The sequence below is a fragment of the Delphinus delphis genome, chromosome 10 (genome assembly GCF_949987515.2).
Source record: "Delphinus delphis chromosome 10, mDelDel1.2, whole genome shotgun sequence".
In the NCBI taxonomy this organism is placed as follows: domain Eukaryota; kingdom Metazoa; phylum Chordata; class Mammalia; order Artiodactyla; family Delphinidae; genus Delphinus; species Delphinus delphis.
In genome coordinates, this window is record NC_082692.2 from 2,638,161 (window position 1) to 2,662,424 (window position 24,264).

At 41.4% G+C, this 24,264-nt stretch overlaps 1 long non-coding RNA gene across 1 annotated transcript; it reads right to left on the reverse strand.

Annotated features, from left to right (window-relative positions):
* Positions 1 to 1,112: 1,112 nt before the first annotated feature.
* Positions 1,113 to 22,688, reverse strand: LOC138414193 (uncharacterized). The gene is made up of 3 exons (XR_011246630.1): positions 22,580 to 22,688; positions 8,354 to 8,452; positions 1,113 to 1,304 (listed from the first exon to the last, which is right to left on the reverse strand). It is a non-coding gene; the product is annotated as an uncharacterized lncRNA (long non-coding RNA).
* Between the last annotated feature and the right edge of the window lie 1,576 nt (positions 22,689 to 24,264).

Genomic DNA, 24,264 nt, shown 5'->3' on the forward strand with positions numbered 1-24,264 from the left:
TCTTCATGGCTTGGAAAATATAATATTAAAAATAGACCTGCATCGGATAAAAGCGATATGTATTCTAGAATTCTGAATCCGTTGTTGGTGTCTTATCTTTCTTCTAGTCCTGAGGACACACTGAGCTTTCATGCTGCACTGCTACTTTCTTCCCTTAGGTCACACTTGGCAATATCACTCTTCTCCTAATGAGGAAGCCTAGCTCAATAAGTGAATGGATAAACTGTGGTATATTCAGACAAAGGAATTTTATTCAGCAACAAAAATAAATGAATTATCAAGCACCCCCTCCCCCTAAAAAGACACATAGGAAATGTAAATACATATTGCTAAACAAAAGAAGCAAATCTGAAAAGACTACGTACTGTATAATTCCAGGTATATGATATTCAGAAAAGACAAAATTATGGAAACAGTAAAAAGATCAGTGGTTGTCAGGGATTCAGGGGGAGGAAAGGAGGGATGAATGGGTGGAGCACGGGAGATTTTTAGGGCAATGACACTATTCTGTATGATACTGTAATAGTGGATGCATGACATTATATTATACATTTGTCAAAACCCATAGAACTGTAAGATGCAATAGTGAATCTTGGGACTTCCCTGGTAGTCCAGTGGTTAAGACTTCCAATGCAGGGGGCATGGATTCAATCCCTGGTTGGGGAGCTAAGATCCCACATGATTTGTGGTGCAGCCAAAAACAAAAGTGTATTTTAAAGAGTGAACCTTAATTGAACTATGGACCTCAGTTAATAATAATGTATCGATATTGATTTATTAATTATAACAAATGTACCACACTAATGCAAGATGTTAACAGCAGAAATTGCAGGGGTGGAGGTAGGAGAAGAATATAGAAACCCTTTGTACTGCCTATTCAATTTTTCTGTAAATTTAAAACTGTTCTAAAAATTAACATCTATTGGATTTCCCTGGTGGTCCAATGGTTAAGACACCATGCTTCCACTGCAGGGGCATGGGTTTGATCCCCGGTCAGTGAACTAAGATCATGCATGCCATGCAGCCAAAAGAAAAGGAAAAAACCAAAGCTAAGGGAAAATAACATCTATTAATTTTAAGAAATCATATGACTTGGAAAGGAAGACGTTAAAGTGTCTTTATTTGCAAACAAGTGATTAATATATAAGAAATCGTGGGCTTCCCTGATGGCGCAGTGGTTGAGAGTCCGCCTGCCGATGCAGGGGACACGGGTTCGTGCCCCGGTCTGGGAAGATCCCACATGCCGTGGAGCGGCTGGGCCTGTGAACCATGGCCACTGAGTCTGCGCGTCCGGAGCCTGTGCTCTGCAACGGGAGAGGCCACGACAGTGAGAGGACTGCGTACCGCAAATATATATATATATGTATATATAAGGAATCCTAACAGATCTGCACAAAAACCACTAGAAATAACGAGTTTAACAAAGTTGTGAGATACATAGTCAATATACAAAAATTATTTATATTCTATATATAGCAGTAAACAAATGACAATTGACATTGAACAGATACCATGGCAGCAAGAAATGTGAAACATGTAAGGATAAATTTAACAAAATATGTGTTAAGACCTATATACTGAAAACTAGAAAATGCTGCTCAGAGAAATTTTTAAATATCTAAATAAATGGAGATGTATACAATGTTCATGGATCAAAAGACTCAATATTGTTAACATGTTAATTCTTTCTAAACTGAACTACAGATTCAGCACAAATTCCAATCAATATCATAGCAGGATCTTTTGAAAAATCAACAAGCACACTTCTGTGGTTTCTGGGCTGACATGTAAAATGGTTTTACGTTGTCACTTCCATTCTTACAAGAAAAAGTCTAAACAAACTGAAAATCACTAATTCTTCTTTGATACATCAGAGAATTGAGGTCACAGGGAAAACTGCTGCCCCCAAAGCTGGGGAAACAGACAGGATACAAAGAATCTGAGATACAAAGAATCACCACTTACTGGGAACAAATACCTAGGAGCAGAAGCTGGCAGCTGGTGCCAGTACTGGAAAGAACACTTTAAACTCTAATTGATGAATTGCTGGAGGCTTAGTGCGGAGAAGCTTGAGAGTTAAAATATCCTAAGAGAGCCCACTCTTGGGGCGGGGGGATCCCATACTTACATGAGTTTTACCTCCTGGAATCCTACCACTGAAAAGGTCAGACAAAAATCCTTTTGTGCTTCCAGGAGGGGATTGGGAAATGAACCACATAAAAGTGCACCCAGAGTATTCTGTTCTTGTTAACAAGGGAAACTGTTTTACCAGAGCCTACTGGCTGGGGTTCTACCTTCGCCTAACTGGCCAAAGGGCAGGGAAACAGCTCCGTCCTCCTGTAGCCTTCAAAGTGGGCAAAGGCAAATACGGACAATAGATTGCTTCTCCCCCCACATACCTTACCACAAAATCAACAGAGCTCCTCTATAATCCCAGGGGATTACAGCTAAATTAACAGCAAGCGTCAGAACTTCTTTAAGGAGTCTCTAGGAATACCGGAGACAATAGGGGACACAAAAACGAGGCCACTAGAGGAGATTTTAACCTCTGACACCACAGCTGCAGCCAACAGTAAACACAGCCTAACTCTAAGCCAGATAAACATAAAATCTCATTAAAGGCATATCTATCTCATTTCATCATATATAGCTTTCAACAAAAAATTTTAAGGCATGCTGAAAGGAAAAAATGCAGCGTGAGGAGGTAAAGCACGCATCAGAAGCCAACTCAGATATGGCAGGAAATTTGGAATTATTAGATCAAGAATTTTAAATAGGGCTTCCCTGGTGGCGCAGTGGTTGAGAGTCCGCCTGCCGATGCAGGGCACACCGGTTCATGCCCCAATCCTGGAAGATCCCACATGCCGCGGAGCAGCTAGGCCCGTGAGCCATGGCCGCTGAGCCTGCGCGTCCGGAGCCTGTGCTCCGCAACGGGAGAGGCCACAGCAGTGAGAGGCCCGCGTACAACAACAACAACAACAACAAAAAAAAAAGAATTTTAAATAACTATGATTAATACGCTAATAATGAGAAAAGTAGACAACATGTAAGGATAGGTAGTGTATGTAGGAAGATGGAAACACTAAGAAAGAATCAAAAAGAAAGTCTAGAAATCAAAAACACTGTAACAGAAGTGAAGAATGGATGGGCCTGTAGACAGAATGGACAAGGAAAGAATCAGAGGTTGAAAACCAATCAATAGAAACTTAAAAAACTAAAATGCAAGGAGAAAAAGGAATGGAAAAAAATGAAATAGAATATCCACAAAATATGAGACCACTGCAAAAGGTATAACGTAGTGTAACGGAACTGCCAGGAAGAAAAGAAAGAGAAGAAGGAACAGAAGAAATATTCAAAGTCATAACAGCTGACACTTTTCCAAAATCAATGACATACACCAAACCACAGATCCAGGAATCGCAGACAACAGGAGGCAGGATAAATACCAAAACACCTCGGCATATCATATTCAAACTGCAGAAGATCAAAGACAAAGAAAACATCTTGAAAGAAGCCAGAGAAAAAGAACACTTTACCCATAGCAAAATAAGGATATGAATTATATCAGATTTCTCACCAGAAACCATGCAAGCATGAAAACAGTGGAATGAAATATTTTAAGTGTTGCAGGAAAAAAAAGCACCAACCCAGAATGTAACTACCAGGGATGGTAATTACAAAGTTTCTTCTGGGTGAGGATTTTAGGAGATGGGAGCTGGGAAAGACAGAGAGAAAAGGGAGTGGCCCACATAATCAAGAAAGAGCAAATGAAATAATGTAACATGGAATCTACACCAGGCAGGAGAGGAGCAGAAAGGAAAGAGGAAACGGAGAAGTCAGTGGTTTCTCCCACTGATCACACTGAGACTGAAAATGCTCATAGCGGTTGTGGTTGGGAGAGGGTGTTTGAATTACTGAGTTTGGGAGAGAAGCAGGTCCAGTGCGTGCCCTTGGGTGTGGGTGCCAAGCTAAGTACGTAAAAAGACACTGGAGAAGACAGAGCATTAAGGTTAGAATTTGGGGTGACAAGACTTGTTTTGTTTTATTTTCCCTTTCTTCTTTTTTCCAAATTTCTTTAAAGGATTAGTTAGACAAATTAAATTAGCTTCTTATGTCCATTGTAATTACCCACCCTTTCAAACCTAAAATAGTCTGACTTTTCTCTGTTCTATTTACTTTTATGCTAGAATTTAATTTTGCTTAATATGACAAGTTATCCTACAACTAAGTGGAGTTTGCTAGGTTTAAACAAGAAAGACATGCAAGGGAATTCCCTGGAGGTCCAGTGGTTAGGACTCCGAGCTTCCACTGCAGGCGTGGCGGGTTCGATCCCAGATAGTCGGGGAACTAAGATCCCGCAAGCCTCAGAGGGAGAAAGGAAGGGAGGGAGGGAGGGTGGGAGAGAGAAAGAAAGACATGCAATACACTACCAAACGTCAAATAGATAGCTAGTGGGAAGCAGCCGCATAGCACAGGGAGATCAGTTCGGTGCTTTGTGACCACCTAGAGGGGTGGGATAGGGAGGGTGGGAGGGAGGGAGACGCAAGAGGGAAGAGATATGGGAACATATGTATATGTATAACTGATTCTCTTTGTTATAAAGCAGAAACTAACACACCATTGTAAAGCAAATATACTCCAGTAAAGATGTAAAAAAATAAAATAAAAAATAAAATAAGAAGTACGGAATATAATAAAGGATAGCATTTAAAATAGAATAAATCTAGCTTTAAGAAAAAAAAAGCGAAGGACGTGCTGCAACTAAGGAGTCTGCCTGTTGCAACTAAGATGCGGTGCTACCAAAAAAAAAATGAAGGAAAAAGGTGCAGTCATTGTGAAAATTGCTTGGCAGTTCCACAAAAAATTAAACATAGAATTACCATATGACCCAGGAATGCTGCTCCTAGGTATACAGTTGACCCTTGAACAACACAGGTTTGAACTGCAAGGGTCCACTTACGTGTGGAGTATAATAAATTGAAATTTATTTTTTTCGATAAATACATACTACAGTACTACACGATCCATCGTTGGTCGAATTCAAGGATATAGAATCACTCATATGGAGAGCTGACTATAAAGTTAGAAGCTGGGACTTCCCTGGTGGTCCAGTGGTTAAGAATCCGCCTTCCAATGCAGGGGACGCAGGTTTGCTCCCTGGTTGGGGAACTAAGATCCCACGTGCCGCTGGGCAACTAAGCCCATGCGCGCTAGAGCCCGGGAGCCACAACTAGAGAGAAGCCCGCACGCCCCAACAAAGAGCCCGCATGTTGCAACTAAGACCCAACGCAGCCAAATAAATAAATAAATATTTTTTAAAAAATAGATGGGAGGGGAGTTAGGGAGAGAATGGATACATGTATATTTATGGCTGAGTCCCTTTGCTGTGCACCTGAAACTATCACAACATTGTTAATCGGCTATACTCCAATATAAAATAAAATATTAAAAAAAATAATATATTGAAAAATATAAAATAAACTTTGCACCTATTTAAAAAAAAATAAAAGTCAGATGCTGATTTTCAACTGTAGGAGGGTCAGCACCCCTAACTCCTGCATTCAAGGGTCAACTGTATATCCAAAACGATTGAAAGCAGGGATTCAAACAGGCATCTCCACACCCATGTTCACAGCAGCACTATTCTCAATGGTGGAAACAACCGTGTCCATCGACAAACGAATGGATAAACAAAGTGTGGTGTATATATTACACAAAGGGATACTATTCAGCCATAAAAAGGAATTAAATGCTTATATATGCTACAACATGGATGGACCTTGAAGATATCCATGAGGTCTCACTAAGTGATATAAGCCAGACACAGAAGGACAGATACTGTATGATTCCATTGAGACGAGGTAGCTAGAATAGGCAATTCACAGACACAGATCAGAAGAGAGGTTGCCAGGGGGGTGGGGAGGAGAAAAGGAGGAGTTGGTATTTCCTGGGAAGAGAGTCTATGTTGGGGATGATGACAGAGTCTATGTTGGGTGCAGATAGTGGGGATGAGTACACAGGACTGTGGATGTAAGTGACGCCACTGAATTTACACTTATGAACAGTTAAGATGATAAAAGGTACGTATATTTTACCACAATTTTTAAAAACTCTTTTAAAAAAGGGAAGGAGAAGTAAACAGTTTCTCAGACAAGTAAAAATTGACAGATTCTAAAATTTATGTGGGAGTGGAAATGGAAAGGACCTAGAATAGCCAAGCAATTTTGAAAAATAACAAAGTTGGACATCTTATACCACCTAATGTCAAAACTTGCTGCAAAGATACAGTAATTAAGGCAGTGCAGAATTGGTGTAGGAATAGAAATGTTGACCGATGGAAAAGAACAGGCAGTTCAAAACTATACCCATGCATATACGGCCATTTGATTTCTCAGCACAAAGACAAAGGTAGCTTAATGGTGTTGGAACAACTGGAAATCCATGTGATAGACTTTAAAAAGAAAAAAGGACTCTTGACTCTTATCTCACACCATAATGAAAAAAATCCCCCGGACAAGCTAAAACCACTCAATGTCTAAAACAAAACATCAAAGAAAAAAACTGTTCCCTTTACTGAAAGTACATTTCCTATGCAAGAAATTGTTTTATAACAGATTTCAAGAAAAATGCAATTAGTCGCATATAGTTAATATTGACTTTAGAAGGGCATTGAAATAAAAAATGTCTCAAAGTAGCCTGAACAGTTAAAATAAGATGCTCTCCTAAAAGCAGTCAGCTGTATTCAGTAATGCTTTTTAAGTTCTCAAAGCACTTCATGATTGGATTTATTTTTATACAAAGTTTAGAAAAGTTAAATTATTATTTTAAAAGTCTCTACTAGATATGTATTTACCTAAAAACTATTATCAACCACCTTTCTAACCAAATATTGTATCTTAAGTCCCAGAGCTAAAAGTAACAAACTTCCCACGAGTGATATTTAGATAGCAATTAGCTAAACATTTAAAAGAGCAGAAAAAAAATCGTTAAGGAGATTAGTGAGAAAAAGTCACATCACTAAGAAGATAAAAGTCTGTACCAGTTTTTTCCTCCATAAATTACCAACTCAAGGACAGTACAAATTAATTAAAGATGTGGGCAGCTGTATTCCCTCTTTCATGTTTTCTGAAATCTAACTTTATTAAAAAAATAGAGAGATGTATATAATATCCTAACACAATGAAAAAGGGACAAAATTATAACTGTGCGGGATCATTCAGTAGGAATGGTATGTTGCAAAGTTTTTAAATTAAAGAAGCAGAAATACATGTTCCCTTGGAAGAGCATTTCCCAGGACCCAAAATTTGCTCGAATTCACACAGACAAATTGGAAGTGATTCAAAGTTTATTATTCTTAAAATCTTTTTAATTAACATGGAATATTGGAGGCCAGTGCAAACAATCAGAAAGAAAAAAGAATTAAAGGTAATTTGTTTTTACTTGTTTTCAAATCCCGTCTCTGCCACTCACTAGCTATGTGAGCTTAGGAAAATCACCTAACCTCTCTGTTTGCAGATTTTTCATCTGTAGAATGAAGATACTATTGCCTACTGCATAGACTGATTATAAGATTAAATGAACTAATATGTGTAAAGCAGTGATTACAGTGTCTGGCACACAGTAAGTATACATGTCAGCTACCATCACTATTACATTGGTATCATTCTCCTAAACTATGCTACAGAAAATAGATTCCTCAAAACTATTTACACAAATGGTCAGGAAGGTAGATTTGGCATACACAGTCTGATTCCAATTTCCATGTTTGACTACAGACAGTGTCCAAGCCCCCCTCCCATATCCCTCCCCTGTGCCCCACATCTGAGCAAGCTGATGAGAGCATCGAAGGCTCCTACTTTGGTGCAAGTTCAAACCACACAAGCCCAGGCTGGGTCGTGGGGACCCTACGCCAAACCAAGGCAGTCGCCCTCCCCTGCTCTCTTGAGCCACTTTCAAACCAGGCTGGGAGCCAGCGGCAGCTCGCCCCAGAAAACCTGACTATGTAAATAAACTTTTTTTTAATTTATTTTTTACTGAAGTATAGTTACAATGTTGTGTTAATTACTGCTGTATAGCAAAGTGACTCAGTTATGCGCATATATATATATATATATATACATTCTTTCTCATAGTCTTGTTCATTATGGTTTATCGCAGGATATTGAATATAGTTGCTTGTGCTATACAGTAGAACCTTGTTTATCCATTCTATATATACCAGTTTGCATCTGCTAATCCTAAACTCCCACTCCTACCCTCCCCCACCCCCTCCCCCTTGGCAACCACCAGTCTATTTTCTATGTCCCTGATTTTCTGTTTTATAGACAGTTTCAGTAAATAAGCTTTTCCATACCCACTTGGCGTGATGGTGGTGTCATCCGTCTCAACATCAGAACCAGTTTCTGGGTGGGGTCCATCCTCCTTCTGTTGCAAGGTTTTCCAAAGAGAGGAGCTAATCCAAACAAAAAATTATATAGAAAGGGTTGAAGAATGTTATGAGAACACCAAGAAGTAAACTGAAAGCTTCTGTGAAAGACACATATTATTGTGTAAAATATGTTTATGAATAGCTGAAAAACAACTATTATAGTATGTCAAAACCTTCTAAAATATGTTAGTAGCAATAAAGTGAAAAATAATTATAACCGTCCCTTGGTATCTGCAGGGGATTGGTTCCAGGGCCCCCTCAGATACCAAAATCCATGGAAGCTCAAGTAACTTATATAAAATGGCATGGTATTTGCATATAACCTATGCACATCCTCCAGTATACTTTAAATCGTCTCTAAATTACTTATAATACCTAACACAATGTAAAGGCTTTGTAAATAGTTGCCAATGTGCAGCAAATTCAAGTATGGCTTTTTGGAACATTCTGGAATTTCCCCCCCAAATATTGTTGAATCTTCATGGATGCAGAACCTGCAGACACAGAGGATCAACTGTAGCAGGGTCTGAGTTTCTGTATTTTCATACACCTCAGGATGTTGTCGGTATATTCATAAAGTACACTGATTAAAAGGCAAGAAAGTATACGGTTGGGGGGAGTGTGGTTCTGTACTTCTATGTCTAAATTCAAGGTCTGTTTTTTAAATAGTAATACAGAATATTTTAATTAAAAAGTTTTAAAGCTTTTTTATTTCATCCATTAAGTTTTGCCCTCCTTCACTGGTTCTACCTAAATCTTAACTGACTAAAAACAACCTACGTGTCACTTTAGATCTAAAAAAACCCAAAACACTGTTTTTAAGGAAAAAGCCAGAAAAAGAGGGACTGGAAGGAAATATCAAAATGTTAATATAGGGACTGTTTCTTGGTGGTAGGATCATAGATAACTTATTTTTCACTTTATAGTTTTCCATGGTTTCTAGTTTACCTATTAACAGCAAGTCACTTGCATATTGATGCAATCTTGTTGCTGTCGTTATTTTGTTTCGTTTTCTTCACATTCATTGGACAAATGTGAGTAGGAATTGTGGGTATGGGCATTGAGATGCTTGGGAATCTCAGGCAAATTTTTATCTGTCAAAAAAAAAAGCTCAGGAATATATATAGTATATTTAGAGGATCTGTAATCTTCAAAATGATAATGAAAACCAATCAGAAATACTCATTTAACTCTATGAATTGTAGTTAGTACAGATACAATATAAATCTGTACCTATATATTTACAGATTCATATATATCCTATCAAAACTAAGTCCTGTATGGATGAAAAAAGCACAAGAACCAAGTTACAGTTTATAAAAGGGAGCAACACTGAAAGATGGAAATCCTGTCTTGAAGATCAAAGTCCCCTTGCATAGTCACATCACCCTCATGTCTGTGTGTTAGGCAGCCTCCTCTTTCTTGCAAGTGTTTCACCCTTGTTCTCATGTCTTCCTCTTACTTTATTACCTTCCAGTAACTATTATTTGTACATACACTTACAGATTGCAAAGTACTTTTCACATGACTTGTGTATTTAGGGAAACCACTCATGTTATCCAAATAAGATGAGTAAGGCAGCAGAATGTTTCAGATAGTCTATAGATGGTTTCTTGTCGCAGCAATATTTATAATCTGACATCTGTAAGTTTCGTCCCTGGCAAGATGAATGAACTTACGTGTAGTCAAAAATTAGAAATCGTCTCGCTGGCATCTCTCCAGTGTATACCATTTCAGAGTTTACAAGCCATTCTTACACATTAGGACAGTTAATCCAAAGCAATTCAAATTCTCCCCAGAATACTACCTAGAACTTATAACTTGAGGCAGTGCCCACCGACCAGAGGAAACAGGTGACTTCCTTCTAGCAGGGTACACCAGAGGTACCCTCAAGAGAGGTGAGAACGTCCCTCCAGTGAAGTGAAAAGGGCGAGTCTAGTAGCCGTTGTCTCTTTCAGGAATGAGAAAAACACAGGAATATTCCCCATGTAGAAATAGTGGAGAAATAATCCAATTCTGTAGCGGATGTCTCTGCCTTTTACATTCTCTATTGATAATCCTATCGACAGCAGGAAGTCGGTCATCAGTTTAACAAGCACCCAAAGTAGGCAGGATTCAGCATTGTTTATGCCAAATAGTTTGTGAAAGTGGCGAAAGGCTCTAAGTAGGCAGAAAATAAGAGGAGGGGGCAGTGACTGGAAGCGACGACATGCCCCCCACATATGAAGATGGCATGAGTCCCAGAAGTTTTGATTTTATCCTTTCTTCAGTCTTGAGGACACTTGTAATAGGTAGCTATCCAGCACTTACTTACTACTTTGGATTGACTGCTAGTTGGTTATAATTTTTAAATGAGGCCTCATTTCCTTCACTATTAATTTTTAAAAGCAAACATCTATACGATTAATTTTTTTTTTTTTTCGGTACGCGGGTCTCTCACTGTTGTGGCCTCTCCCGTTGCGGAGCACAGGCTCCGGACGCGCAGGCTCAGTGGCCATGGCTCACGGGCCCAGCCGCTCCGCGGCATGTGGGATCTTCCCGGACCGGGGCACGAACCCGTGTCCCCTGCATCGGCAGGCGGACTCTCAACCACTGTGCCACCAGGGAACCCCACGATTAAATTTTATAATAATTTTCAACGAGAAAACATTACAGAACACATGAAGGCAAAATAATTTGACCAAAAAAAGGAAGGAAAGCAACTGGATGAGGTTAGATAAAGAGAAGCAGTAGGTAAGACTGGAGTGGGAACAGATCACACGTAATTGCCGGGAAAGGCAATCTCCTGCCCAAGCAAGGCCCTTCGACCTCGCTCGCTCCCTGGATACTTCCTCACCAAGGGAAAGAGCCCACACAGCCTGGTCTTTTACGGCCTTGTGTGGGATGTATTTCCCCGTTTCAGGCTCACTGTGGGCTCCTTTGCTCCGCTCCAGTGGGTGTCTGGATAACCCGCAGACTTTTCAGTATTTCAGACTCCTCGGGGAGGGACCGGGTCCTTCTGCTGCAGCACAAGAGAGATGCGTGCAGGCCGTTCGTCCTGCCTCGGCTGGGGTGGGGAACTGTTGGCCGTGGGAGAGCAACACACACTGTTTACTGGAGCTGATCTTCCTCTGTCTCTTCTCCACACGAGTAAAAGTGTTGGTCCATCCAGCGCTAGCCCGCGCTGTGTTTTCCTTGGCGACTCTGATACCAGTGATGAGTTTCGCTGCCCTCCGGGGGCTGGAACCCTCCCCTGGCAGTGTCAGCCGATGCACGGTGTCATCCCTCCCTATTCTGTCTATTTAACTAACTTTTCTAACTACCGTCGCAGTTCTCCAAGTATGGTCCACAAATCATTGGGGGTTTCCAGACGCCTTTCATAGGGTCTACAATGTCAAAACTACTTTCATAACAACACTGAGATGCTGTCTGCGTTTTTGGCTGTGTCGATGCTGTACTGATGGTACAAAATCAAAGGTGGTAAAACTGCTGGCACCCTAGTACCCATCAAGGCAGTGGCACCAAACTGTATTCTTCACCACTGTGCCCTCATGGCTAATAGACTGCAGGCTTGTCAAGATACGTAGAAAAGTTTTTAACTCTTCAAAATTATGGACATATATTCAAACAGACATTAAGAGGAGACAATATAATGCATATACTAGAAAACCATTTTCTATTCCAACACTCTTTGATTATACTGAATTATATCAAACTGCCTGAAATTTTGCAAGCTGCAAAGGGCTAATAGTAACCAGCTGCACTAGGAAACACAGGCGCCGTGACTGTTCACATCCAAAATACGATTTTCTGAATTTCATCTGAGTGAATAAGAACAGCAACAGCCAAAAAGAAATGCTCTAAACTTTCCAGAAAAATGACTGTTCAGAGACTTAAGTTATCATAACGAGAAGTCTCCTGAGATTTCTAACATGTTCAGCTTCACAGAAAGCCAAACACTATGGACAATTTAAAAAACACTGATGACTGACTCCTTTCTGTGATGACTGATTCCTATGTTTCCCCCGATCACTTTGTGTCAAGAAAACTTTTTCCCTATCAAGCGCTGATGATTACTTTTCGCAGCATGTGAAAAACTGTGAAAATTGTCTTCCCATTAAGTTCTACTTAGATCTCAGTTACAATGGAAACGTGTAAATCCGAAAGGTCTCTATTGACATTTACAACATAAGTTAGTACAACTGTGGTCTAAAATAGGCTACACAGAAGGCTTCTTTCATCACAGCATTTTAAGAGGTAAGCTCGATTGTCGTTTCTTCCTTCTTTTCTGACTTTTATCAGTTCTCATTTTGAAACAACTTTGGACACTGAATTCTCCCCAGGTTCTGAGATTGTATAGTAGAAATGCAGCATAAGCCAACAGCTCTAAAGCACTCAGGCCGGGTCTTTCTATGTTACCTACCTGATTTTAGCTCAGAGGACATCAGCCACAGGAGAGAAAGGCCCATGAGCAGGAACTGTCCAGCTTCTTCAGTGTGATTCACGGGCCCATGAAGACTGTCGCTGTGACCACCCGGGGTTAGGACCTGACACAGAATTTAGGTCTGGGAGCACGTACGTTGGTAACAGAAGAGGCATCGTTTCCAGATTCTGTTTGTTTTCTGACTAATCTGCATTCTAAAACTTGAAGTTTTCATCTGAGTCGATTTTCATTTCTGGTTCAAAACCGTACTGCCACCTATCATTCAACAGGAAATTAAGACGTGGCTCCGGAGGCGTCCTTTGTGTTGCTCGTGACCTGGCAAACCTTGCACCCACACGTCTCTAAGGAAAGTATTTCTCCCAAGCTTGCAACTTGAGCTTCAAAGTCTTCCCCTAGGAACCCTAGGAAAAAGGATTTGGACATAATGCTTTCCTCTGGTAAATGTCAGGATCACAGGAAACGTACTGGAATGTAAATTCAGATTCATTAATTTAACAACACAGACCTACCTATGAATAGAAAAAAAAAAAAGAGAAAAGAACGTATAAGAAGGCATTTTAAAAGGCTGGTGTTAAATCCTTTTTTCCCCCAGTTTTATTGAGATATGACTGACATACAGTTGGCTGTTAAATTTTCACTACAAGGCACACAATTTTAAAAACAATCTATTGTGGGGCTTCCCTGGTGGCGCAGCGGTTGAGAGTCCGCCTGCCGATGCAGGGGACACGGGTTCGTGCCCCGGTCCGGGAAGATCCCACATGCCGTGGAGCGGCTGGGCCCATGAGCCATGGCCGCTGAGCCTGCGCGTCCGGAGCCTGTGCTCCGCAACGGGAGAGGCCACAACAGTGAGAGGCCCGCGTACTGCAAAAAAAAACCAAAAAACCAATCTATTGTAAATGTGGAGGGGAAAATGTTGCTGAAATGACATCTAGTTATCTGTGACTCCACCCCGTACACAAAGACACCTCCCCCACACACTCAAAACATACAGAGGTGTACCTCACAAATTGACAGCTGAGCTTTTTAAGAACTAGACTTTATTAGAGTTTTAGGTTTACATACAACGGAGCAGAGAGTACAGAATGTTATCGTATACTCCTCTCTCCCCATCTCAGTTTCCCCTACTATTAATGTCCTAAATAGGTGTGCCACATTCATTACAATTAATGGACCAATGTTGATACATTATTAACTAAAGTGCACAGTTTACTTTAGGGTTCACTTTTGGTGTTGTGTGTTCTATGGGTTCGGACAAATGTACAATGACACGTATCCACCATTATAGTATCACTCTCGTAAAATCCTCTGTGTTCATCCTGTTCATCTCTCCCTCCCCTTGGGCCCCTGGCAACCACTGTCTCCATAGTTTTGCCTTTTACAGAACGTCATATAGCTGGAATCATACACTATTCAGCCTTTTCAGACTTCTTTTACTTAGCTACGTGCATTTAAGAACCCTCCATGTCTTTTTGTGGCACGATAGTTCATTTCTCACTATCCTGGAATAGTATTCTATTGTACTGATGTACAACGGTTTGTTTATCCATTCACTTACTGAAGAACATAGCATACAGAGAGCTACTGCACAAATTGCTGTGCTTGCAACTGCAACGTAAAAAAAAATTTTTTAATACAAAATGTTTTGACTTCTAGGCAGATCTTACCTAGATCTTAGAAGGTAATTTTATCTGAAAAATTAAATCATCTTTCCCTAAACTTCAAAAAGGTTCTGAAGTCACTGAGAAGTGACATATACATCAAAATTCTAGTTTGATCAGTCACGTAAAGACCTACAGTGAATATTAAAAAGTCTGGAGCGCATCTGATAGAGTACTTTGTAACAAAATGTAAAGTTGAGGGAGATTTTTTTGGCCTGGTATTTATTTATTTATTTGGCTATGCCGGGTCTTAACTGCAACATGTGGCATCTTTTTTTTTTTTTTTTTTTTAGTTGCGGCATGTGAACTCTTAGTTGTGGCATGTGGGATCTAATTCTCTGACCAGGGATCGAACCTGGGCCCCCTGCATTGGGAGCGTGGAGTCTTAGCCACTGGACCACCAGGGAAGCCCTGAAAGAGGAGTTACTGGGGCAAATGGCATTGACATTTGTAAGGATCTTGAAGCACGTTACTAAATTCATTCCCGCCAGCAGTGTACAAGCAAGCCCATTTTACCAAACTCTTGCCAGCACTGAGTACAGGAATTTATATAAGTACCTGGAATTTGAGAAAGCAAGAATGTGTAGTTATCCAATTTTAAAGAATAATAGGCTGCAGTTGGAAGGTACAATGAGGCTCTCATCATCACCTAGCTCCACTCCTTCATTTTAGTCGAGGAAACTGAGATTATACAACTCACTCAAGGCCACACGCTATTACTTAGCTGCAGAGCAGTTAAGGAAATTGTTAAATGTCTCCTAACTCTTTATGTGAACTTAACGTTTTTTCTCTAATGGCACCTAAGTGATAACGCTTACTGCCAATCACCCTAAATAAGCATGGCCTTTAAAACCTTGCCGACACTCTTCTCCATCTACCTTCTTGCCCAGAACCTAAGTGAGCTTGGTCAATCTCATTCTTAAAATGCATGCACACGCCACGTCTCCAGAACGTCTATCTCCGGCTCTACTTTCACCCTTGAACTCCAGACCTGTCTATCCACTGCCTACTTCACATCTACAATTAGACATTTAACTGGCATTGCAGTGTGAGGAGTTCCATGAACCCACTCCCCAGCAAACCTGATAAAAGGTATTTAAAACAATCACTTATAGTCTCTGGAAATTATCCTAAGGGCATGCAGCAAATGAAGAAACACTCATTCAAGAAAATCTACTAGGGGCTTCCCTGGTGGCGCTGTGGTTGAGAATCTGCCTGCTAATGCAGGGGACACGGGTTCGAGCCCTGGTCTGGGAGGATCCCACATGCCGCGGAGCAACTAGGCCCGTGAGCCACAACTACTGAGCCCGCGCGTCTGGAGCCTGTGCTCCACAACAAGAGAGGCCGCGATAGTGAGAAGCCCGCGCACCGCGATGAACAGTGGCCCCCGCTCGCCACAACTAGAGAAAGCCCTCGCACAGAAACAAAGACCCAACACAGCAAAAATAAATAAACTCCTACCCCCAACATCTTTAAAAAAAAAAAAGAAAATCTACTATAATTTGGTAAAATCAGCGAGAGTTTGTGGTATTTGAACCAACACCTGCTCCCTCCTTCACACCCTCCCAAATCAGAGAGACAGAAACTCCACCCCAGCCTGGTGTCACCCAAAACACGGGGCTCCCTGTCCCCCAGCTCCCAGGCAGAGGGCCATCTTCTGGAGCTGCCAGCCTTTCTCATTCTGCCCCCAGCTCCCTGTTCCTCAGGCTAAGTTCCAGGAGATGCAGCCAAGAGGAGAGGACTTTCTTCTGCCCAGCTCCCGTTTGTGGACTGAAGGCTTTACACCTCAAGTGTGGCACCACTGAGAATACTGGGGCCCTGACTGCCTTTGCTATGGTCCCAAGGCAGAGGCACTGGGAGAAGGAGAGGACCTGTGGCTACCGTCATCCCCTTCCGCCGAGCGCCCAGCCCCTAACACAGTGTCACTCAGAGAGAGGCGTGTCGCTGCCCCACTCCCAGCTCCAGAGTCCTGGATCAGAGACTTTGCCAGGAGGCTACAGGAGGCTGTAAAACAGACAGCTTGTCATCTCCTCCCAAAGGAACTGGCTTCATCTGCAACAGAGGAGGGAAGTTCGAGCTTCCAGATGCTCTCAGAACAGTGGAGGATGTGGGGAAAGACAACCCGGAGGAGATTGGTAGAATCATTGCATATGGAGGTTAAACTGTAGGCCAGCCGTTTGTAACAGAGAACCAGGGATAGAGACTGGTGGTAGGAACCCACCTTGAGTCAGATCTCAGTCAAATCTCAGACAGTGACCTTAGAAAGTATCCTGTTAAATGTCCCTGAATTTGATTGGTTTAGTCTGTGGACCAATTTATGCCCCAGGGTAATGTTGAAAACAATACAGCAGTCAGCCAGCACCTAGTGGAGCTTAACACACCGGGGTGTGGCCAGTACAAGAAACAGGCAAAGGGAACCTTTCCAAAACCACTGTCATCCCAGAGCGACTGTAGAAGTCCGCAAGGCTGCACTCCCTCAGGAGCAACACCAGAGACTTCACACAGCATGGGGTGAGGAAGGAATAGACTTCACTAGAATAACTGAGTCACTAAACAAATGAAGAAGCATATAATAATAACAAGACTGGAGAAGGGTGGAAACCAGTAACCAGAGTTGCTAAAACATGCCAACTTCCAGCAAAAGATTACAAGGCATGCAAAGAAACAGGAAAGTATGACCTCATACCATGGGAAAAAAGCAGGCAATAGAAAACGCCTGTGAGAGTAACTAGATGCTGGACTTAACAGTGGCTTTCAAAGTTGCCCCTGTAAACATGTTCAAAGAACTAAAGGAAACGTGGTTAAAGAAGTAAGGTCTGATGACAATGTCACATCGAATACAGAATATCAATAAAGAGAATTTATTTTTAAAAAACAAGTGGGAATTCCGGAGTTGAAAAATACAATAATTGAAATGAAAACTTCATTAGAGGGGCTCAACAGTAGATTGGAACTGGCAGAAAAAAAAAATTAGTAAACTTGACAATAGATCAATAGAAATTATGCAATCAGAAAACAGAGAGAAAAAAGAATTTTTGAAAGAATGAACAGAGCCTTAGGACTGTGCGACACTCTAGAGCACACCAACATACATGTAATGAGATGGCCAGAGAGAGAAGAAAAGGAGCAGAAAAATATTTGAAGAAATAATGGCTGGAAGCTTCCCAAATTTATGGAAAAGCCATAGAACAAAGAACTCCAAGTAGAATAAACGCAAAAGAAATCCACATATAAACACATCACAGTAAAATTGCTGAAAGCCAAACACGAGGAGAAAATCTTCAAAGCAGCAAGAGAAAAACAATTCATCATTTAAAGGGGACACTGGGACTTCCCTGGTGGTTCAGTGGTTAGGACTCCAAGATTCCATTGCAGCGGGCACGGGTTTGATCCCTGGTTGGGGAACTAAGATGCGGTGTGGCCCAAAAAAAAGTTAACCTCAATGAGATTAACAGCAGGTTTCTCAGCAGAAACAATGGAAGGCAGGAGGCAGAGTAATAACATATTCAAAAGGGTCAAACAGGCTTCCCTGGTGGTGCAGTGGTTAAGAATCCGCCTGCCAATGCAGGGGACACGGGTTCAAGGCCTGGTCCGGGAGGATCCCACATGCCGCAGAGCAACTGGGCCTGTGCGTCACAACTACTGAGCCTGCGCTCTAGAGCCCATGAGCCCCAACTACTGAGCCTGTGAGCCACAACTACTGAGCCCACGTGCCACAACTACTGAGCCCAAGTGCCACAGCTATTGAGACCCGTGCGCCTAGAGCCCGTGCTCCACAACGGGAGAGGCCACCATGGTGAGAAGCCTGCGCACTGCAATGAAGAGTAGCCCACCTTCACCACAACTAGAGAAAGCCTGTACGCAGCAACGAAGACCCAACACAGCCAAAAATAAAATAAACAAATTTAAAAAAAAGGGTCAAATAAAAACCTGTCAACCAATAATAGTATATCTAAAAAGTTATCTTTCAAAAATGAAGATGAAATAAAGAAACTTCCAGATAAACAAGAACTGAGAATTTGCTGCTGGAAGTCCCACCCGACAAGAAATACTAAAGGAAGTTCTTTAGGCTAAAAGAAAGTGACCACAGACAGTAATCTGAATCAACACATAAAAACAAACAGCACTGGTAATTAGGTAATTACAAAAGACAGCATAAATGCCTTTTTGTTTCTTCTCTTAAGAGATTTAAAAAACAATTGTATATATTCATACAATCGAATATTATTCCTCCATAGAAAGAAATGAAGTACTGATACATACTACAATGTGAATCAACCTCTAAAACAAGCAAAAGAAGACAGATACAACTGGTCACATAATATATTATTCCATATAGATAAAATACCCAAAATAGATGAATCCATAGCAACAGGATACGGACTGGTGGTTGCCAGGGGCTGGGTGGATAGGGGAATGGGGACAAACAGCTTATTGGGTACAGGTTTTATTCTGGAGTGATGAAAATATTTGGGACTAGACAGAGGTAGTAGTTGTACAAAATTGAGAATGTACTATAAAATTGAAAAAGAAAAATACAATGATTGCCGAGAAAACACAAATCCATAGAGGAAGAAAGTATATTAATGGTCGCTTGGGAGCAGGGGTGGGAATGGCGAGTGACTGCCAGTGGGCATGAGGAAATACCACAGGGGTGATGAAAATGTTCTGAAACTGGATTATGGTGATGGTTCACAATTATGGAAATTTGCTAAGAATCACTGAAGTGTGCACCTAAAATGGGTGATTTTAGGATATGCAAATCATACCTCCCTAAAGTTGTTTTTAAGATGCACACGTGAAAAAAAGCAATTGTATAAAACAATACATTTTATGTGTATAAATAATAAAATGTATTGTTGGGTCTATAACGTATAGAATAGAAATGTAACATATTTGCTCACAGCAGTACAAAGGAGGTGGGTAGAAGCAAGGCTGTACTGAGCTAAAGAAATTACTCCAGGTGGTAACTTGGATCCATAAAAACAAGAAATAAAGAGAACCAGAAATGATAAATAAGAAGGCCATACATAATAAAAGCTATACAGTCAACCCTTGAGCAACGTGGTATTAAGGGCACTGACCCCCCTCGCAGTTGAAAACGTGTTATAACTTTACAGCTGGCCCTCCATGTCCAAGGTACTGCACCCGTGAATTCAACCAAGCACGGATCACGTAGTACTGCAGTATTTATTGAAAACAACCCACGTATAAGTGGATCCACAGTGTTGTTCAAGGTCAACTGTAAATATGTATTGCTTTCCTTTCTTCTCTCAGTTTCCTTAAAAGATATAAAGTAATCATCATAATAAGGTACTGTTGGGTTTGTAACATTTATAGATACAATATATATATAATAATTATGCCACAAAAAATAGGCAAATAGAACAAACCTATGCTGGAGTAAGGTTTTTAATTTCATTGGAATTACGTTAGTACAAATTTGGAGCTAATTCTGGTAAGTTAAGATGTATGTGGTAAGCCCTAGAGCAACCACAAAGGAAATAACTAAAATAGTGGGAAAAAAATCACTTAGAGATTAAACTGCTACATTAGAAAATATTCACTTGATTCAAAAGAAGACAGTAAAGGAGGGACAAAGGAACAATAAGACATGAGACGTACAGAAAAGTAAAATCATAGACATAAATCCAACTATGTCAATAACATTGAATGTGAGTGGATTAAACAATCTCTAATCAAAAGGCAGAGATTAGAATAGATTTTAAAAAACAAGACCCAACTACATGCTGTCTACAGAGATATACTTGATTTCATAGTAAAAATCATGCAAGCAGCAACCACAGAAAGTGGGAATGACTGTGCTAATGTCAGACAAAATACTACAGAAAAAGAGGGACATTTTGTAATGATAAAAGTGTCAATCCAATAGGATATAATGTTTATAAACATGCGTGAACCTAATAACAAAGAACCAAAATACATGTAGCAGAAACTGACAGAAATGAAGGGGAAAATGGACAACAATAATTGAAGTCTTTAAGACCCCACTTACAATTAGACATCTAATAGACTCTGAAATCATAATATGACTGAAACAGAACTCTTCATTTGCCCCCAATCCCCACCAATTAAATCTGCTCTAAGTGGCAATTGCATTATATCTGCTCAAGCCAAAATACCTTTAAGTCACCGTCTCTCACACCCCACATCCAATCGATCAGTGAATTCTACAGCTTGTCCTTTCAAAATATTTCCAGAATTCAATCACTTTTTCCCGCTTTCACCCTGTTCTAAGCCACCACCTCCACTCACCAGGATTACTGAGTTACACTCTTAACTGGATTCCACCTTTCCTCCCCAGGTCCCCGGCTGTCTAGCTCCTTGGAGCAGCCAAGAAAACATTCTAAAATAAATTATGCCATTCTTCAACCCTGCACTTACTCTGTCCAATAAATTTTAAGTGAAATCCAAATCCTACAAACTCCCTTTCCAGCTTTACTTCCTACTCCTGTAATCACTGCACTCTCTCCACACTGGCCTCTTCGCTATTCTTGGCCCGTTATGAGACTGCGTTCATAATGCAATTGCAGTTTTTAAAATGTCATTAATATACGAATACAAGTATAAAAAAGTGAGAAAGGCTAGCTAGCCCTATTATAAAATGTGAATAATAATTATCTACAGGGAGTAGGATTACAATTTTCATTTTTTCTTACTGCAAAAAGTGCTTCTAATTTATGTGTTACTTACGTAATAAAATTATGAAAAGCTGTGTATAAAACCCCTTACACCCAGTGTAGCAATTGTATGTAACTACATACAAAATCTGGAACTAAACAAAAAAATCAGAACAAAAGAAACAAACTAAAAAAAAAAAAACCTTGCCTATAGAAATAGCTAGTATTTATCAATACATGCTCCAGGGACTTTCACTCATTATTTCATTTAATTCTTGTAATAATCCGACATGATGGGAACTATTACCCTCACGTTACTGAGGTGTAAAGTGAGGCTCCAAAGGTTAAACACGTGGTGAAGCCCAGGTCTTCCTGACCTGAATGGTCACGTTCTGAACACCACTGGAGACACTGCCTCATCAGAGTCACACACAACAGAGTAACACTGACCCTACTGGACACCCAGTAACAAAGAAAAGGGCCATCGTGTAGTTACGAAGATATTTACTAAAGCTAGAATTATGTAAAAAGTGATAGGCATGGGGCTTCCCTGGTGGCGCAGTGGTTGAGAGTCCGCCTGCCGATGCAGGGGACGCGGGTTCGTGCCCCAGTCTGGGAAGATCCCACATGCCGCGGAGCGGCTGGGCCCGTGAGCCATGGCCGCTGAGCCTGTGCGTCCGGAGCCTGTGCTCCGCAACGGGAGAGGCCGCAACAGTGAGAGGCCCGCGTACCGCCAAAAAAAAAAAAAAAAAAAAAAATTGATAGGCATGTTACATGGAAAAGCAAACTATCACATTCCATACAGCAGTACAAGAAATATTTCACGTGGAAATAGGCCCCAATAGGCCCGTACATGAATTTTGGTTCAGTTTGGGTAATGGAACTCTGGGTGGTTTTCGTTTCGTTTTCTTTTGCTCTCTTGTATTTTCCAGATATTCGTGAATGCATTGGAGCTGCTTTAAAACAAAGAACAAAAAACTATTTTCATGGAACAAAGGGAAAAGTTTTTGTTTTGTAATAAAGGAAAAACTCAACCCAGTGTCTTCCCAAGCATCTACAAATCCCAAGTCTAGATCTAAACTGAGTCAAACCTTACGTGTTACCTAAAAGGTGGTCGACATTCTTCGAATTGACATCTGGGGAGTCTGCGCGGGCCAGTTTTCCTCAAAGGACTTAGGATAGCTGTTTGTTTGTCTGCTAACGAGCCACGGTATAACGAGCCTATGAAGAGCTTGGCGCGATCAAGAACGGGGTAGCTTAGAAGGTCCAAGTTTAATACATCGCTTGGCATGTATTAAACGGGACGGGAGGAACGTCACGCTAAAGCACCGCACTATTTCGGGAAGGTGCGTCTTGCAGGAAACCACTAATACTTGGAAAACGGTAAGAAAAAGTCCAGTGTGCGAAAATGCATGCTTGTCCCCCAAACCTTGTCCTCGGGCCGGAGAGTGTGTCCGGCGTCCGGGCGCTGCGGTCCCCGAGATCCGTCAGCAGCTCCGAGCAACCCTCACGGGTCCGCTCGCAGGCGCGAGGCTGGCTGGACTCCGAAGGGCGGGGCGGGGCGGGGCTGCCGCTCTCCTCAGCCCCGCCCACTCTTTCCCAGGCGCACGCACGCAAGGACGCACGCACGCGCCTCCTTGGGCCGAGAAACGCGCGCTCGCCGAGGCCCCGCCCCTCCAGGGACTTCCGGTGGGCGGGGTCAGCCCCTGAGCTCGCTCCCGGCGCGGGATCGACCCAGCGGGTGCTACTGCGGCTGCTTTCCGGTGCAAAGGTTCCCGAACTAGGACAGGAAACAGTAGCGAGGCTGAGAGGATGGGCTTCAAGTTTAAAAATGAAAAGTTGGGCTTAAGTTTGCCGCCTAGTAAACGTTTGCTGAATGATTAAAGTAATAAGTGGATGTTTGCTTTAACTTCGCCTTCAGAGAACCCCGTTTTTCCCAAAACTTCAACGGCAGTATAGTTCGGACTGAGTCCTTGACAAATCCTGTCCTAGTGCACCCTCCGAGAGTAGTACCGAGCGAGAGAAAAGTGTTTGCCAGCATCATTTTCTGAAACTTGATTTTTACTATGCTTTTGTTGAAAAACTTGGTTTGTCCAAGTCTAAACTTGAGCCAGTCATAATCAGGCTTCAAGCCTGAACCTTACTTCCTGTGTTCCCCACCTATCCTTCGCCACACTCGGTATGCTTACTTTAATGTCCACATGAAAGCTGCTGCAAAGAAACGCGGAGCGGGGGGGGGGGGGGGGGGGGGGCGGGGGCGGGGCGAGGGAGGTCAGGGAGATCACGTTATGACTGAGGAAAGATTGGTTTATAAGAGTTCCACGAATCAGCAACAAGGAAGAGACTACAGCTTACGGACACAGAGAAAATAAGGAATTTCTGGGTGCCAATCCAGTGCTCTTTCCGTTACTTTTATTCGAAAGGAGTTTGAAAACCAAAGAGCTGTGTGGGTGGGTGCTCAATAAGGGGATGCTAAACCAATGACATTTCTGTGGGAAGCAGCACAGTAAGAAGGAAGAGCACAGACGAGAAATTTCAGTTCAAACCGTGTCTTGGCACCTAGGAACTGAGTCATCACAAGCAAGTCACCTTACCTCTGAGTGCCAGTTTGCTAGGCTTCTTTGCCTTAAAGTATATTATTCTACTTTATATCCAAGGTGAGATCTCTTACAGGCTTGCCCTCAATTCCAAGAAGAGATCTGTAATAAGTCTGTTACACTCTGTTTATTTTCATTTTAAAATTATTTATTTAAAAATAATGTACTAATTTTCTGTTATTTTAATAACATATTTGAGCTATTCTTAACACAATGACACATGGCCTTGCCTTCGTGGGACAGAGAATATAATAAACTGTAAATACAAGGCTGCCATATACAAAATACCTTTGAAAAGATATACAGGGATGAGAATCTAGAGGTAGGAACAATTAGTGGAACTCTGAAATCCCAACCTACACACTATTCGTACATAGATAAATATATGGTTGAAAATATAAACCATTCTTAACATATTTCTGAAAACTATTTCCTTTGAAAGAAGCCTTCTAAGTTATTATACCTGGATTTTATTATTAAGGAGAAAGAGAAATCCTTCATAAGGAAAACAATATAA